Raw genomic sequence first — 19,495 nt, forward strand, 5'->3', positions numbered from 1 at the left:
TCCATCCATGTCCCTGCAAAGGACAGGATCACGTTCCTTTTTATGGCTGAATAGTATTCCATGGTGTATATGTACCACATTTTCTTTCTTCAGTCTATCACTGATGGGCATTTAGGTTGATTCTATGTCTTTTCTATTGTGAGTAGTGCTGCAATGAACATATGTGTGCATGTATCTTTATAGCAGAATTATTTATATTCCTTTGGGTATATACCCAGTAATGGAATTGCTGGGTCAAATGGTATTTCTGCCTCTAGGTCTTTAAGGAATCTCTACACTGTCTTCCACAATGGTTGAATTAATGTACACTTCCACCAACAGTGTATAAGCATTCTTTGTCTCCACCAGCATCTGTCGTTTTTTGATTATTTGGTAATAGCCATTCTGATCAGTGTGAGATGGTATCTCATTATAGTTTTGATTTGCATTTTTCTAATGATCAGTGATGTTGGGCTTTTTTTCATATGTCTGTTGGTCTCACACATGTCTTCTTTTGAACAGTGTCTGTTCATGTCCTTTGCCCACTTTTAAATGGAGTTGATTGTTTTTTACTGAAGGAACATACCTCAATAAGAGAGATGTATGACAAACCCACAACGAATATCATACTGAATGGACAAAAGCTGGAAGCATTCCCATTGAAAACTGGCACAAGATAAGGTTGCCCTCTCTTACCACTCATAGTCTACATAGTATTGGAAGTTCTGGCCAGGACAATCAGGCAAGATAAATAAATAAAATGTAATCAAATAGGAAGAGAGAAAGTCAAACTATCTTTGCAGATGACATGATTCTGTATCTAGAAAACAACATCATCTCAGCCCAAAAGCTTCTTAAGCCGAAAAGCAACTTCATCAAAGTCTAAAGATACAATATTAACGTGCAAAAATTGTTAGCATTCCTACACATCAACAACAGGCAAGTTGAGAGCCAAATCACAAAGGAACTCCCATTCACAATTGCCACAAAAAGAATAAAATACCTAGGAGTACAACTGACAAGGAAAGTGAAGGACCTCTTCAAGTAGAACTACAAACCACTCCTCAAAGAAATCAGAGAGGATGCAAACAAATGGAAAAGCATTCCATGCTCATAGATAGGAAGAATTAATATTGTGAAAATGGCCAGACTGCCCATAGCAATTTATAGATTCAAAACTACTCCCATTAAACTACCACTGACATTCTTCACAGAATTAGAAAAAAACTATTTTAAAATTCTCATGAAGATCCTCCCCCAACCCGCCGCCAAAAAAAAAAGACTGAATAGCCAAGGTAATCATAAGCAAAAAGAACAAAGCTTGAGGTACCATGCTACCCAACTTCGAACTATACTACAGGGCTACACTAACCAAAACAGAATGGTACTGGTACAAGAGCAGACACACAGACCAATGGAACAGAATAGAGAATCCAGAAATAAAACTGCACACCTACAAACCTGACAAAAACAAGCAATGGGGAAAGGATTTCCTATTTAGTAAATGGTGTTGGGATAACTGGTTAGCCATATGCAGGAAATTAAAACTGGACCCCTTCCTTATACCATATACAAAATTAACTCAAGATGGATTAAAGACTTAAATGTAAAACTCAAAACTATAAAAATCCCAGAAGAAAACCTAGGCAATACCATTCAGAACATAGTCATGGGCAAAAACTTTATGGCAAAAATAACAAAAGTAATTGCAATGAAAGCAAAAATTTACATATGAGATCTAATTAAACTAAAGAACTTCTGCACAGCAAAAGACACTATCAACAGAGTACATAGATAACCTACAGAATGGGAGAAAAATTTTGCAATCTATCTATTGGACAAAGGTCTTATATCCAGTATCTATCAAGAACTTAAACAAATGTATTATACAGAAACAAACAAACAATGCCCCCCCGTGCATTCTCACACTTTGTTTTCAAACACAGTTCTGCAAATGTTTTGGTATCCACTTGTGAGTTCAAGACATCTTGATACAACAGTAAGGACTATTGATTTTAGGGATGTTGCAGCCAATATCCCTCTTGGGACAAGAGCAGGCTGATAACATGTGGTAGGGAAGTTTCAGAAAAGCACAGTACTGAAATGATTTGGATCTAAGAGTCATTTTGACCTGGTTTAATCCAGCTCTGTTACTTAATAGCTGTGTGGTCCCAGGCCTCTTTGTGCTTCAGTTTTCTTATCTGTAAAGTGCTGATAAAAGTGTTGATACTTAATTCATATAATTGATTCAAGTATTAAATGTGTTAGTGATTGCAAAGCACTTAGAACAGCTCATGGCATTTAGTATAGCCTCAATAAATGTTTGCAATTATTACACGAATATTTATTCATGAGGCTCGGGGCTGGACCCTACCACCTTTTCATAACAAGCTTACTGGGCCTGGGCTGGTGGGTACAGGGAAATAAATGAACTAATGGAGAGATTAAAATTGAAAAAGTTCTGTCATTCCAAATAATAGAATAGAATAAATTGCCAAACATTTTCTCTTTGATATTCAGGGAGAACAAGTGTAATTAAAAATAATGATAGCACTCAAAATGCTTCTGTTTCACAATTTTCTAGTTGAAAGTTCAGGAGTTGGGGATAAGAATTATGCTAATGAAGATTCTTCATTTTTTTTTCATTTCCCCACTGTCCCATCCTGTTTACTCTTCTGATTGCTGCAGGACATTCAGTGTGAGAAGAATAATTCTATAGATAAACTGCTGACAAACCATTGATTTCAAAGCTCTTTAAGAACTGAGTGATTGATGCCTGTCATTAACTCACAACCTGATCACAATAAGGACGTTTTGACTGCCATATGGAGCGTGGGTGGGGCTCAACAAATCCTCCCCACAGCACATACACTCAGAAGCTGCAAATGCCCTTCATGTATGCGAATGTTTGGGAGCTGTCACAAGTACATATTCAGATGTTATACTATTTTAGATTTATGTTAATATGCTACAGGGTTAACATGAGAAGTCAGGAAGTGTCATTTATATATGACTTTGGTAACAACTTCTATCACCCCACCACACGTCTTGTCACATTCCATGCTGTTATGGAAGTGGCTTATGTTGTCACCTGATCTTAACACTCCAAATTACCATCAGATTCCTCTTGTAGCATCCCCAACATCCCTTAATTTCTGAGTTGTGCAGTCCACGTCTGGTTAATCATAACATATATCTTCAAAAGCCTCGAGTCTATTTTGATTACCATCTGCTGCATATTTAAATGTCATTCCGGTAATGGAGTGGCCAGACTGACATGTGTTATACTCAAACCTTCATGTCAAAGTGCAGAAGCTAGTTTTGATAAACTTAATTGAAAAGCATTCTTTTAAAGGGACATTACCCTTGACTACATATATGCATCATTTTAATTAGCATCTCTCTTTGTTCTTTTTAGTAGTTTTTATTTCTTCTTGAAACTCTTAAATCAACCACGCTCTCTTTATGAAATGTCTAGAGAGAAAAGATCTACAGTGGTAACATAAGCGGTCATCTGTTACCCCTGGAAAGTTATGGAAGCATTATAGAAATGTAGAAAGCTTGAAAGGCTGGAAAACGAGACGCTTGAAGAAGACATCGAGACTTTCTACGTTTATTTATCTCTTCACCCCCTAAAACACAAAAAATTCCAGGTTCGTTTAGTTATTTGACATTGCAGTGTGTAGAGGAGAGGGAGATCCATTTTTTCTCTACATTATTCTCATATTAAAGGTATCACCTCTCACAGCTTGAATGGCTATTGTATCTACAGTAAAACAACAATTATTATCATGGTTATTTATGCACTGTGTCCCAGACTCTATTATACTTGCCATTGCTATTCTCATCAGCATCAACCTGGGAAATAGAAAGTACACAAACATGAGCTCTCCTGATCATCCTCCCCTAGGTTTCATTTAGGTACTATGAGGTATAGAGTGCTGTGATGAGCCTGGGAGATCATATAGGAGGATACACAATCACTTCTATTCTTAAAGAATTCCTATCCTAACTGAAAGGAGAAAATCAGTTCAAACACATTGAAAACAACAAAAGCTGCTCAGTGAGCATTCAATCAGAAAACATTTATGAGTTTTATAATAGAGAATAAATAACAGATGAATAAATAACAGATATATAAATGGAGAACCTCCTCTAGCATCCCATCATGAGTACTCTCAAAGGTTACTTTTATGGTTTTTCAATATCTCTATAATTCATATATATATATATATATATATATAGACTATTATGTGCTAGATCTCTGTGAAGAGTTCAGCTCTTTCCACCTTATGAGGAACCCTTTCCTGAGGGTGAAGTCACTCAGATCCTAGAACATGCTACGCTCACCTAACAGGGACTGTCAATGACTCTCTTTTTTCATGAAGTACAGAGCACCAAGAATAATTTGCCTCAAACAATAATTTCCTTGGCCTCAAAAGATACTCTCACTATATGAAAATATGTGATTTAGTTGAAGTGAGAATTGAATATGATACATTTTTACAAATGACTTATGTCATATCCCGATTTTTACTTTTTTATCCCTTGATGTCTCTTCAAATGCTAATCCTTTAAGTCATAAAAGCTAGATTTCTATGTTCAAGGGCATATACAGCTACTCAGAATTCCCAGTGTGATGGAAAATAATTTTGATATGCTGCCTCAACTCTTATTTCAAAGAAAGTGTAGAAATATATTTTTGGCCTGTATTCAATCCCTGTGGCCTTGTCCATGCTGATAGGTTTGTGTTCCAAATTTTTCGATTGGCCTCCTCTACCAGGATAGACAGCTGAGATTGAATTTGCTGGAAAGTTAGGTTAGTTTATTTGAGATTGAAAATAATAAGGAGAGATTCAATGATCACATTTTTGTATTTTAAAATTTAAAATTTCTGCTGCCTTTTTGGAATTGGAGTAACTCCAGAGCTGATATTTTCACAATGCATTTAAATGCCTATCTAGACATTAGCAAAATATTGGAATAAGGCTCATGAGATGACTACTATTGGATAGAGTGATCACCTACAGAAGCATGACATACAAGCCAAATCAAATCCTTTTTGAAATAAAGAGGTTTGTTAACTAAAAATAAACATCCAAATTGTCATTTAGGTATACATTTAAAGAGTATAAAGGAAGTAGGATTTTCTTGTAAATGTGATGCTTTGCCAAAGTTCTAATCATAAACCCAAAACTGCCAGATTTATTTAAAATAAGTCCCGGTAAGTGAGTGAGGTTTAGCTTCAAAAGTATTGTGTTTTGAATTTATTATAATTAACCTCATTTTGTCATTTGTGTGACATATTTTCCCAAAGGATATAAAGATATTAAAGCAAAACTTAGGAGTCATGGCAAAACAGCATGATAATTGGTGTTAAATAGATCATTTATAAACGTTTTCTACAACAGTAGCTCATCTCTCTCCAACTGAATTCCTTTTTTCTTTACTCCCAAATGATGCCAATTATCTAAAAATTTGAATAATAATTTGTTAAGTTTCATTTGTCAGCTTATTAACTCAGTTCATCATCTCATTTCCAATCCCTTTATCCCATAGTTATATTCAGCAATAATTTTAATTATAATATTGTTATAGCCTGTGAAGGTATTTATCAATGACCATTACTAAGTGAAATCTAAATACTAATTTGGCTTTTACAGATTCTTTAAATAGAATTTTGTATTTTCTGTCCTCTTTTTAGCTTCTCAGAGGAAGTACATTTTTTTCTCATCTTTGTACTGATATCAAATTACTGTATCAATATATATGGCTTTTCTATGAGATTTGGGAGAAAGTTTAGGGTCATACTTTGCCTGTAATCCTTCTGATCACATTTCTGACATTTCTCTTAGAGTTTGGCTTTGCCTATAAAGAGTAATATCCTGTGTTTACAAAACATCTTTCCTCCAGAGGCTATTATTTAAAAAGATGTTTACTTCTCCCCAGTGACCTCTTATAGGTTTGTTTCTCCGGTAAACATATTTTTGAATGATTATTTGATTTCTATTTTTGAAAATAAGTGAATTTTTATTCAGTGCATTATATAGTAACAAAAAGTGACAGAAATGTAAAAATTCATTTGCCAAAGAATATGTGAACAGTATGGTCATTTTTCTGTTTCTACAGCAGGCCTATGGAAACATAACCTCATTTATCTACTTGGAATAAAAGCTTGGCTAGCCTACATAGGCTTTTTTGGTGTCCTAACATTTATAGTCTATACAGATAATGAATGTTTTTTTGAGTGCCTAGGTGATAACCACTAATTCCCAGGTTACAAGTTCATCTGTACAGTACCATGTACCCCGGAAATGTCTATCAGTCCTGATTTCAAATATTCAGCCGCATCATATCCTTGGCTTCAATTATACTTTATAAACATATTTACTTGCTTTGGAGTTGGAAAAGAATATAGTCACAATGCAAGTGACTTTAAACTTCCAGTATTCAAAGGTTAAGGTTTCTAGGAAAAAAACTTATACATTGTTGTCTTGAAAAATCCTAAGCAAGTTGAAAAAACTTCTCACTTATAGTTTTAATTTTGGCTACTGTGTGTTTTTGGTTCTCAAAGGCATATTTCAAAGGAAGCTGGGATCGTGTGAAATACCCATGGCAGCTGTGGATGCCAACCTAGGTCTAGTCGTGGCACTAGAATGTACAGGGAGCATATTTGGAACACTTATTCTTCATTGGCTGCATGTTGGCAATATCTTTTAGTGTAAGGCTGAGAATGAGTCTGATTGGGAAGAATTCTTATTATGCAGATGAGGAAATAAACATTAGAGAGAATGTGATAGAGTTAAGATTTTAATCCAGATTTATGTGGCTTTAGAATTAGGACAATTATTCCTATACTTTAATGCCTCTTTTATCAGTTTCCTAGGGATGCTGTAACAAAGTACTACAAATTTGATAACTTAAAAGAGCAAAAATTTATTGTCTTGCAGTTTTACATGCTAGAAGTCTGAAATCAAGGTGTTTGCTCAGCTGTGCTTTCTCCAAAACCTGTAGGGGTCAGTCTTTCTTTGACTCTTCTGACTTCCGGTTTTTGTCAGCAATTCCTGGACTTCTTTGGGTTATAGATGCAGCACTTCAATTTAAGTGACCAGAGTTTATTTATTTTTTAATCCTCCAAGGCACTTAATCTAAAACAAATTAGATGCTCCATACTTATGTGTTTGAATTGAATTGCATTACATTGAATTCTCACAGAGGAACGAAGTAGAACAATGGAACATTATGTAGGGATGCCCCATTGACTTCTGCAGATGTATCCATTGGCTGCAATTTCTTGATACAACACGTCTTCGAAAGTCTGGCTGAGTCTGTGATGAACAGGGAGTAATGCTATGTCTTCTGCATTGAGCTAGAGGAAAATGTTGACTATACAGTTTCATGAGATTAAGACAGTCCACTTGGCTCATCCCGGAGAAATCTTCAGTCAAGATTTACTTAGAAATGAAATTAAAATGCAGTATTAGTCTCAGTTCTCCCAAGAAACAGAATATATACACTCACACAATATGAAGAGATTCTCAAGAATTGGTTTATGTGCTACTAAAGACTAAGAAGTCTCATGATCTGTTGTCTGTGAGCTGCAGACTCAGGAGACCTGGTATGCTAGGTACAGTCTGAGTTTAAAGGTTTAAGAACCAGAAAAACCTAAAGTGTAAGCTCCAGTAGGAGTATAGCACATCTATGTCCCAGCTCAAAAAGAGTCATTCTTCCTTCTGTTTTTTGTTTTATTCACATTCTCAAAATATTGGATTGGGCCAACCCCCATTAGAAAGGCCAATCTACTATACTCCATTTCCCAATTCAAAAAATTAATCTCATCCAGGAATACTTTCACAGGCACACTGAGAAATAATGTTTAATCAAAATATCTGGGCATCCCGTGGTGCAGTCATGTTGAACATAAAATTAACCATTACAAATGCTTTTCCTCATCCCATTACTGGGTATATACCCAAAGGATTATAAATTATGCTGCTATAAAGACACATGCACACGTATGTTTATTGCAGCACTATTCACAATAGCAAAGACTTGGAATCAACCCAAATGTCCATCAGTGACAGACTGGATTAAGAAAATGTGGCACATACACACCATGGAATACTATGCAGCCATAAAAAAGGATGAGTTTGTGTCCTTTGTAGGGACATGGATGCAGCTGGAAACCATCATTCTTAGCAAACTATCACAAGAACAGAAAACCAAACACCGCATGTTCTCACTCATAGGTAGGAACTGAACAATGAGATCACTTGGACTCAGGAAGGGGAACATCACACACCGTGGCCATCATGGGGAGGGGGGAGGGGGGAAGGATTGCATTGGGAGTTATACCTGATGTAAATGACGAGTTGATGGGTGCAACACACCAACATGGCACAAGTATACATATGTAACAAACCTGCACGTTATGCACATGTACCCTACAACTTAAAGTATAATAATAATAAATAAATTTAAAAAAAAAAAAAAAAAAAAAAAAAAAAAAAAAAACAAATGCTTTCCCTCAATGTTAGCGAGAATGATTTTTACATATTTAAATGTTCTTTAAGAGGCACATTTCCCCTTCCATGATCGCACCCTACCCTCAATTGCCTAGACCAGTTGTAGGTGATTAGTGTTAGTGGAGGTGAAGGCAGAGAACCCGGTGTTGTCAATAGAGGAAGCAATTCTGATGGTGAATAGCAGTTTTCCCTAAATCATCTGTAATGATCACTGCACACCTCCCCATTTTCTTTCTCTTTATGTCCCCAAGGTTCCAAACTTGGCTTAGAATTTTATTTCAGAAGTAAACGAGAGTTATAAGCAACATATCATAATCAAAAAAGCTGAAAGCTATGAATTTATACAAACTCATATTAGAATCCCAGGTTTACTTCTTATATCCTAGGAAGTCTGAGGACTTGACCTCTATAAGCCATCAAGTTTCACTCGTAATTTGAGGAAATTAATGCATTACACAAGGGTTATTTTGAGAAATAATTGAGATAATACAATCAAGTATGCTTAGCATCACACAGCTAATGGGCAGTAGAGCTAAAATTTGAAATCAGGAATTTGTTAATTACTTAGCCCATGGGCTAAAACAAGGGCCAGCAAACCATAGCTTGCAGATCAAAGTCAACCTTCTACCTGCCTTTAGAAATAAAGTTTTATTACAATCATGCCTATCTTTAAAAGGGCATTACTTATATGTCTTTCACAATGGCAGAGCTGAATAGGTATAGTAGAGACAAAAATCTAAAATATTTACCATAGTCATATCTTGTTTTATTGCACTTTGCTTTATGACACTTCACAGATATTGTATCACTTACAAAGTGAAGATATGTGACAATCCTGCATCAGGTAAGTCTATTACTGCAATTTTTTTAACAGCATGTGCTCACTTTGTGCCTCTGTAACACATTGTGGTAATTCTCACTATATTTCAAACTTTTTCATTATTATCATATCTGTTACGGTGATCTGTGATCAGTGATCTTTGAAGTTACTATTGTAATTATTTGGAGCACCACAAATCACACATATATAAGAAATCAAACTAATTGATAAATCTTGTGTGTGTTCTGACTGCTCCACTGACCAGCTACTTCCCCATCTCTCTCCCTGTCCTCAAGCTTCCCTATTCCTTGATACATAACAACATTGAAATTAGGCCAATTAGTAGCCCTACAATGGCCTGTAAGTATTCAAGTAAAAGAAAGAATCGGGTGTATCTTACTTTAAATCAAAAGCTAGAAATGATTAAGCTTTATTATGAGAAAGGCATGTTGAAAGCCAAGATAGGCCAAAAGCTAGGTCTCCTTTGCCAAACAATTAGCCAAGTTGTAAATGCAAAGGAAACATTCTTGAAGGAAATTGAAAGTGCTACTCCAGTGAACACACAAATGATAAAAAAGTGAAACAACCTTATTGCTGATGTGGAGAAAATTTGAGAGGTCTGGATCAAAGATCAAACCAGCCACAGCATTTCCTTAAGCCAAAGTCTATTCCCTAGCAAGGCCTCAACTGTCTTCAATTCTATGAAGGCTAAGAGAGGTGAGAGAGTTGCAGAAGAAAAGCCTGAAGCTAGCAGAGGTTGGTTCATGAGGTTTAAGATAAGGAGCCATCTTCATTAAAAGTACAAGGTGAAGCAGCAAGTGCTGAGACAGAAGCTGCCGAAAGTTGTCCAGAACATCTAGCTAAGATCACTGATGAAGGTAGCTGCACAAAGAATAGGTTTTCAATGTGTAAGAAGCAGCCTTATACCAGAAGATACCATCTAGGATTTTCATAGCTGGAGAAAAGAAGTCAATGCCTGGTTTCAGTGCTTCAATGGACATGTTAACTCTTCTGTTAAGAGCTAATGCAGCTGGTGACTTTAAGCTGAAGCCAATGCCCAGTTACAATTCTGAAAATCCTAGAGTCCTTAAGAATTATAATAAGTATACTCTGCCTGTACCCTATAAATAAAACAACAAGACCTAGATGACAGCACATCTGTTTGCAGCATGGTTTGCTGAATATTTTAAGCCCACTGTTGAGACTGACTATTCAGAAAAAAAGGCTTCCTTTCAAAATATTGCTGCTCATTGAAATGTACCTGGTCACCCAAGAGCACTGAGGGAGAGATACAAGGAGGTTAATATTGTTTTCATGACTACTGACACAACATCTATTCTGTAGCCCATAGATCAAAGAGGAATTTTGACTTTCAACCTTTATTATTTAATAAATACACTTCATAAAGCTACAGTTGCCGTACTGCCATAAATAGTGATTTCTCTAGTGGATTGGGGCAAGTAAACTGAAAACCTTCTGGGAAGGATTCAGAAGGTCTATATGCCATTAAGAACATTCATAATTCATGGGAAAAGATCAAAATATCAACATTTAGAGGAGTTTGGAAGAAGTTGCTTTCAACTCTCATGGATGATTTTGAATGATTCAAGACTTCACTGGAGGAAGTAATTGCAAATGCAGTGGAAATAGCAAGAGAACTAGAATTAAAAGCAAAGCATTCTAATTCTCCTCTTAATAAAAGTGAAGATTTGACTGAATTGCTGGAATCTCAGGATAAAATGAACAATTGAGCAGTTGCTTCTTATGGACGGGCAATGCAAGTGGTTTCTCGAGATGGAATTTACTTTTGGTGAAGAGACTGTGAACACTCCTGAAATAAGAAGAAATGATTTAAAATATTTCACAAACTCAGTAGATAAAGCAGTAGCAGGGTTCAAGAGTATGGACTCCAGTTTTGAAAGAAATTCTACTGTGGATGAAATGCTATGAAACAGCATCACATGCTACAGAGAAATGTTTCATGAAAAAAAGAGTTACTCCACATGGTAAACTTCATTGCTGTCTTTTTTAAAGAAATTGCCACAGCCACCATAACCTTTATCAGCTACCACCCTAATCAGTCAGTAGTCATTAACATCAAGATGAGACCCTCTACCCGTAAAAAGATAACTCACTGAAGGCTTCGATGATTGATAGCATTTTTTAGCGATAGAATATTTTTAAATTAAAGTATATACACTATTTTTTAGGCATAATGCTATTGCACATTTAATAGACTGGATACCATATAGTGTAAATATAACTTTTACATGCACTGGGAAACAAAAAAAATTGTGTGACTCACCTTATTACAATATTGCTTCATTCCAATATTTGCTTTATTGCAGTGGTCTACAACTTAACTCACAGTATTTCCAAGGTATGCCTGTATTTGATTTATTGCATAACAAATTTGTCAGTTCCTGGTCTAAAATATCACAATCTATTGCTGGAGTTCCTTGTGGTAATGCTTGAATTTTTAAAAAATATATGAAAAAATAATATAAGGCTTTAAAGACAAAAACTAAACTAAAAGGCATAATAAAAAGTCTACTTATTTCAGTAAATTAGATAGTATCTGTTTTTACTCATTTTCTATAATATAACTGGAAATTATATTTGACAGTAATTCAAGTAAGTAGTACTACTAGATACATTCCTTTTTTCTAGGAGATATCTACCCTAACAATAAATCATTATTATTATTATTACTACTATTATTTTTTGAGATGGAGTCTCACTCTGTTGCCCAGGCTGGAGTGCAGTGGTGTGATCTCGGCTCACTGCAAGCTCCACCTCCCAGGTTCACACCATTCTCCTGCCTCAGCCTCCCGAGTAGCTGGGACTACAGGCGCCCACCACCACGCCCGGCTAAGTTTTTGTATTTTTAGTAGAGACGGGGTTTCACCGTGTTAGCCAGGATGGTCTTGATCTCCTGACCTTGTGATCCGCCCGCCTTGGCCTCCCAAAGTGCTGGTATTACAGGCATGAGCCACTGCGCCCAGCCACAATAAATTATTTTAATATGTCCCTACTGGTATAAGGGTATACCACTTATGTATGTATACCACTGTGTGTTATGACATACTATCTAATGATAATACTGCTAATAATAGTTATATCATTGTTAACAAGTTGTCACTCTTAGTTTGACAAGGATTGTTCTGTCAGGGACAGATGGACAATATTACTCAGGTAACCAATTGCTCTTTCTTTTTGTACTGTGTCTAAGACATGTAGCATCCTGTGGAGGATTGGGTATTTCTAGTACAGCCAGATACAATTTAACTGCCTTCCAGTAATCTGAGCACTGCGTTTCACTAAAAAAAATTTCCAAAAATGAACCACCTGTAGAATTTATAAAGGATGTTCCTTTAAAAATGAATATACTTTAAACTTCTCACATAAATAATTTCTAACACATATATCAGAATTAGCAAGTTAAGATTATCCCTGTAATAGTCCACTTTTGACAAAATCACATGTGAAATAAAAAAGGAAAAAAAAAAATGCTCCTTGCTGAGTTCCTGCAAAAGATACTGTTTAACTTGTCAGATTGAATTTTTTAACCAAAATTCAAAATAATGGAATAAAAATTAAAAAGCTTAAAAATCAAAGTTAATGCATATCTTCAAATCTGCAACTGATTTACTTATAAGTAAAAAAATCTGCAAAGTTTAATTGATTTTCCACCTTGTATACTGAGAAGTAGTATTTTGTACCTCTTGAATAATTCACAAGTTTGAATCCTAAGGCATACGTGTGTGTGTGTGTGTGCGTGTGTATGTATATACATATATATATATACTGTATTTATGCCTAATTATTCTGGCAGCAAAGGTCAAAAGGACAAAGTGCCCACAAGTTACAATGGGTTGGACAATTTGGATGGAATGTGGATCTAAATTACTGTGCTACGTTACCTTGTTGAAATCTTATTGCTAAAATTTTGCACTGCTAGGCAGTAAACCAGAAGAAAAAAAAATAGAAATTGAGAAAGTGTTAATTTTTAAGCAAGTTTGACAAAGATTGAGTTTCATATGACAAATATTGTCAGCAAGACAGGATTCTGTCAGTGGAAGAAGTTTAAACATTAACAATTTCTGTCAGGCTGTTGACACAATCATGGCAGACATTTCCCAAGATGCCGAGATGACTGCTGGCATTTGTCAACAATCCTGTCATAGTGACAGCAATAAGACCATGTCTGGAAATGTGACAGTTTTGGCTTTGTGCTCCCCTAAGCAATAGCCCAGGTGTTCAGAGAAAGTGTGGGAAACCCATATTTCTGCATTGTCATTCGAACACAGAAAACACAGGAGGAAAATGAGCTGTCACTCCAATTCCCATGATGCCTTGCTGCTTAGCATAACTCTACAGTGCGGCCCTGGGTCCACTGGTCCATATTCTGACAGATAATTAAGAAAGCAGCAGCTTTTTCTAGACGGCTCTTCCTCATGATTTGCATTTTAGCCAGAGGCGACCAGTTATAAAAAAAACATGATGGAAAGATGGTAAGAAGCCAATTAGATGGATGGATGGCTGACTGACAGCTCTCTGGTATTACGACTCCAGATTTCAGACTACATAGCCTGGCAGTTTTCTACAAGAACCAACTTTTTTGCAGGTTGGTAAAGCTGTTAAATGTGGGACTATATATAGCGCTATATAATTTTTGCAAAGTTGTACATTTTCCTTAAATAAGCATGTATTCTTTTCAATCAGGGTTTGCATTAAACAAGTTTCAACAATTTAATCACAACTTGCATCACTAAATTTAGCAATATTAAAATTCTAGACAACTTGTAGGCACATTAGCTGTGCCAGTAGAGAAGTGATTAAAAAGCTGAGAACTACTTTGAGCCAGCAGAGATAAAGTGAGCTAATAATTACAATGTCTGTGCAAATATGCTTTGGAACTTTGAATTGTACATTGTTTGCTTTCAAGCAAATAAAAACATAGACCCTAAATTTCCTCTCCATCTTTAGATCTTGCACACATATATTTGGTTATTATTCCTGTTCAGGGTATAATATATGCTTGTGTGTCTGTTATTTTAGCTAATTTTGAAATTTTAAAACAATAAACTGTTAGTGTCAAGCTTCCAGTTTGGCCATGATATTCTATAGCTTCTAGCCAATAGGAGTCAACTCTTCACAATATTTTACAATTTAGAAGCTTCACCAATTTCCTGTGTGCTGCATGCCGTGTGTGTGTGTTGTGTGATATATATATATATATATATATATATCACCACATATATATTCATATATATATATATCAGACACACACAAACACACGTTGTTAAAAGCAAACAATTTGCTATTAGTTTGGCATGCCTTCATTTGTAGTTTGAAATAAGAGATTTTTCTTTCAAATTGTAAAGATATCTCAGATTTGATTTTGATCCTGAAATATGAAAGGTAGGCAATTGTTTCACTACACATTGAAGTTCCAGTAAGGAATATTAACCCAAAGCAGAAACGTGAGCGTATTTTCTTACTGTGGGTAATGAATCTTCTACAAACTGAGGATAATCATTAAACCAATGGTGGGTCTTAATGTTTTTAGTTGCTTAAAACTAAACGATATACATTTCAAAGTTATTTGTGTATCACTCAAACTACACTGATACCAAAATCCACAACACACATAAAGCGTGAGTGATAGCCATTTCTTTTTGTTTTCTTTTTAAACTATACTAATATTTGTCATTTTGCTCTGTTGAAATTAGATATACTCAGTATACTAATAACAATTCTAAAAAAATGTTCTAACTGTACCTACTTAAAAAGTTTAAACAATTACTCCTTTAAACAAGTTCAAAGGAGTAATTTTTCTCCCATAGACATAATATAATACAAGTAGAAATAGAAATCATCCTGAAGATTTTTAAAGTAATTTTTAAGGAAATTTGTTTTTTTCAATACCCAAAGCCCTTATACAATTAAAATACTTTTATTATTTAATATTTTACTTCCCTCCTCATTTTTTATTTTAAGGGGAGAACTGCTGAATATAAAGTGCCCCAGTAAAGAAATTATTTAAATAAGGAAAGTTAAAAAGCTTTGAAACATTTGCCTCTATGGTTGGATATTTATGCTTGGAGTCTAGCTGGTTTTTTTTTTTTTCTTAATTTCCTCATGTCTTCTGCTTTCATCAACTCCTCATACTTTGTATTGAAATCTATTTCACTGTTGGATTATCTTATTTATTGTACAATGGCAATATATCATATTTTCACAAGGTCTTGGGGAAGTTGTGGGGTTTTTTAAATTAGAATTGAAATTTGAGGAACTATGTATTGTATACAGACTTTAAAATACCAACTTCTCTGCAAATTTTCTTTTGTTTCAAACTATGCATTAAGAGACAATTTTTTTAAGGGACGATCTGAAGAGCAATATTTACTAAATTGAAATGAGTTCTGAAAATACTCATTTTGAAAATATCACTATATCACTGTAGGTTAAAGAAACATATTTCTAAATAAAAAACAAAGTGTGTTATCATCAAAACAAAACTACATCTCACCACAAAACTCATCAGGTTGTGCCTGGAAAATGTAGTAAAATTCATTGGAGCCTATTGCTACCATCATTTTCATAATAAACTTTGCAAGTTTCTTACAAATTGTTTTTCTTCAGTATATCTATATTTCTAATGGAATATTTGGTTAAAGATTTCCTTTCCTAGTTTCAAAACAGAATTATTTTTGAGACACATTATGAAAATGGCTAATATTCTCTTCAGTGCATTTTATACTGCAAAAAAGTCAAATTATTCATTCAATATTTGTAGGTACTTTCCATAAGTAAAATAACAATTGACCTCAAACATCTTTTAATATCTGTTAAACCATGTCATCAAGAATAATATTGTTTAAGGAACATTTAAAACTCATGTCATTAAGGAATAATGTTGTTTATGTTGAATTGCTCTTTAGCACCTCATACACTTTTCTAACTTTGTAAACACCCAAATGACCCTGCAAACCACCAGTCATAACACACTGGTGAAATATTTGCCTCCTTTACTTATTGGATATAGAGCAGTTTCCAGGAGCCAAGGGATTACATAAAATCTGCTCACTTTCGCTGATTTGGAATGAAGTCTGGCAGTTCATTTACATGTTATTTTGAGAGAGAGAGAAAAAAAAGAGAGCAGAGAGTATTCAAGGGACAGAGATACTGATAGAAAAAGAAATCAGCAACAACTCTTTGTTATACTATGTTCATAAATTGTGCAGAATTTCATTTAAATGAATGGTTTGAATTATGTAAGAAATTCAACCAATAACAAGGCATAGATACAGAAACCACAAGCTTCCTAAAGACTGGAAATGTCTGTTGATCCCAATAGTCAAACAAATCTTTCTCTCTTCCTCCGTACCCTCTGAGAGTGACTCTTAAATTTCATTTTAAGCACATTGCTGCCTGTCTTGTGTAACGCTATCTGCAAGTTTTTTAAAGGCAGGGGCTGAAGTTGACTTGTCTTTTTATTGCTGCACCAACAATATCAACTTAGAGTAGAGTCTCAAAAGTGATTGAATTTAATGTAGACTTGTAGAGTCTCAAAGTGATTTAATTTAATGTAGACTTTCACCTGGCTTTGCAGCCATTAGTTCTTGTACCTGAGGCAGGTTAACAACCTAATTGACTAGTTAGTTCCGTGGGCCCAAGTTGTGACTGAGTCAGTGAGTTTTGCTGTATTTCTCAAGCACAAGCTGAGCAAAGTGGAAGCACATGCCTTAGTTGCAAGAGTGGATGAGCAATGATGCTCAAGACTGGATGAGCAATCCATGTTCTAGTCGTCATCGTCACATCATTCGATCATTGTAAGCTATCATCTGTCTAAGGCTGACCATTGTTAAGCATCTATACTACACAGAATAGTTCTTATACCTATGACTTGTTAACTAGTTAATTGGTTAGTTTCAAGGCAATAGTGATTCCCATAAGGAAAACTATCCTGTGTCTGTAGATAAACATGGTAGAATATTGGTGGTTTCTTACCATATAACACAATTTTATTGAGTTGATCATTCAAACATCCTTGAGAAGTAAACATTTTAATCCTCATTTTGCATATTTGATATCCAAGGAGTTAAGTGACTTTCTCTAGGTCTAATATCTAGTGTGTGGCAAAATAAAATTTGAACTAAAATCTTTCTGATTTTCAAATTTCTCCTCTTTTCATTGTGCCTGACTTTCTTAAAAAATAATTAATATCATAATTGTTAGCATAAAAATAGGTTTCAATTTTATTGTAGGCATTTCTGGAGAAAAAAACTTATGAATAAGAAATTAGTAGTGTTGTGTACCTTTGTACATGAGTAGCAACTTTATTTATTTTAATTATGTTATTCTCATGTTCTCAATACAAAACAAAAATTTTATTATCATCTGCAGAGTTTTGACTTGCTAAATAGGTAAAAATACTTGGACACTAATCTTGTTTATAAATTTAATTTAGGGAGGTAGAAGAATAAATACAAGAGAATAAAATCATAAAGTCTTTACCTTTTTGGATCTCAGAATCTGTTAGAAAAAACACAAATAATTCTAATACAATACTTGATACACGTATTATAATGTCTTTGTGCTCAGTCTTGTTAAGTGATAACACTGACTAGGATAGGAAAGAGAACACTTAAGGTAAGAAGAACAGCCTGAGCCTGAAATATGAGTGACAGTGTCAAATTATCACAAGCATCTAGAGCATAGGGTGAATGCTGTGAGGTAGGTTTGTGGAGAGATGACGACGTTGAGAAATAATCCTGGAAAATCAGGCTGGGACAAAATAAAGGAGTCACTTTCTTACCAGACTAAGCAGCTTACACTTTCTTCTAATGGGAATTCATCTCCGAGTCTCACTAGGATGTGATCAGATTTGTGAAATGGAATAATAATTTTAAAAGCAAAATGAAGTAGGGATGGAAAGTAAAAAGTTTGGTGACAGAGAGACCAGTGTGGGGACTGCTTCAGTGGCAGGAATGATGAGTAACTGAGCTAAGACTGTGACAGTGAATTATAGAGATGAAGGTTTTATTACGGCCAGCTCCGCTTGGTAGCATATCAAAAACACCTCAATTCTTTGCAATTTCCTCTAGTTTTCTAACACTGATAGCAGTTTTACTTTCATTAGATTTAGGCCATAAATCTCCTGGTAACTGCCCGATTTGATTGTTAAGCATAGTTCTCTGTCACCAGTGAAGAACTGGAGCAGAAGTAGAAAATGGTTAAGTATTTTCTTCTTCTAGGGAAACAGTTCATTATACTAATATTACTTTTTTTCCATTTTTATTTTTTCAACAGAAGGTCATACATATGCTATTTGAGAGTTCACAGCTAGCCCCTCACTACTCAAATTGTGGGTGTTATTGCCAGACTGCGGAGATGCACAAGAATTGACTTGAGAAGCAAGTAGATTATTCATGCTCCTGCACACTCTGTTATCTCTGGGAGTTCTTAATCAATGCAGGGTGAGAGCCAGTTAGCACGACTGAGGTTAGGGTAAACGGGCTGTTCAGGGAAAGATAAATTAAAATGTGATTATTATTCAAATTGGAATATAGAGAACATAATCCAAGAAGGAAGAGAAGGAGAATAATAGAAATAAATAAAAACGTACCTACTGAATCACTTGCTGTATTGAATCTAGTCCTTGAAATTCCAAAGACATTATAATATGCTTTGACTAAAGGGAACGATTTGGGAGATTTATACTCTATCTAATTGGCTCCTGAGATATGCTGAAATATAAATTCTCACATGCTGGAAATGTCTACTAAATATACCTTGATACATAAATTAAATTATCCTATAGAAAATTGTACTGTACTCAAAAATCTATATACAAATAAAAAATAAATTCTAAATAACAGTTGATGGTTCTGTGATTATTAAGAAAATAGATGGTGGGCCAAAATTCTAGTCGTAAACACTAGAATTTAGGTTACAACTTTGGAGCTCATTAGGGTTTTAATAATGTAATTTACCTAAAAGATTTTGAGAATACTTTCTTAATATTTAAAAGCATGGTTTCCTTATTTAATAATAATTTATTCTACAGCTAATTTGAAAAAGTATTAGTCATAAATGTGTTTGCTTTGGCTTGTTCTTGAAGATGTTGCTGCTAATGTAAAAGACCAGTGATTTAAATTTATGT

At 34.8% G+C, this 19,495-nt stretch overlaps 1 long non-coding RNA gene across 1 annotated transcript; it reads left to right on the forward strand.

The window, feature by feature from the left end:
* The first annotated feature begins 13,694 nt into the window (after positions 1 to 13,694).
* Positions 13,695 to 19,210, forward strand: LOC105549244. The gene is made up of 2 exons (XR_001007520.1): positions 13,695 to 13,951; positions 18,643 to 19,210. It is a non-coding gene; the product is annotated as an uncharacterized LOC105549244 (long non-coding RNA).
* The last annotated feature ends 285 nt before the right edge of the window (positions 19,211 to 19,495 follow it).

This window comes from Mandrillus leucophaeus, unplaced genomic scaffold (assembly GCF_000951045.1).
Source record: "Mandrillus leucophaeus isolate KB7577 unplaced genomic scaffold, Mleu.le_1.0 Scaffold1111, whole genome shotgun sequence".
Taxonomy (NCBI): Eukaryota; Metazoa; Chordata; class Mammalia; order Primates; family Cercopithecidae; genus Mandrillus; species Mandrillus leucophaeus.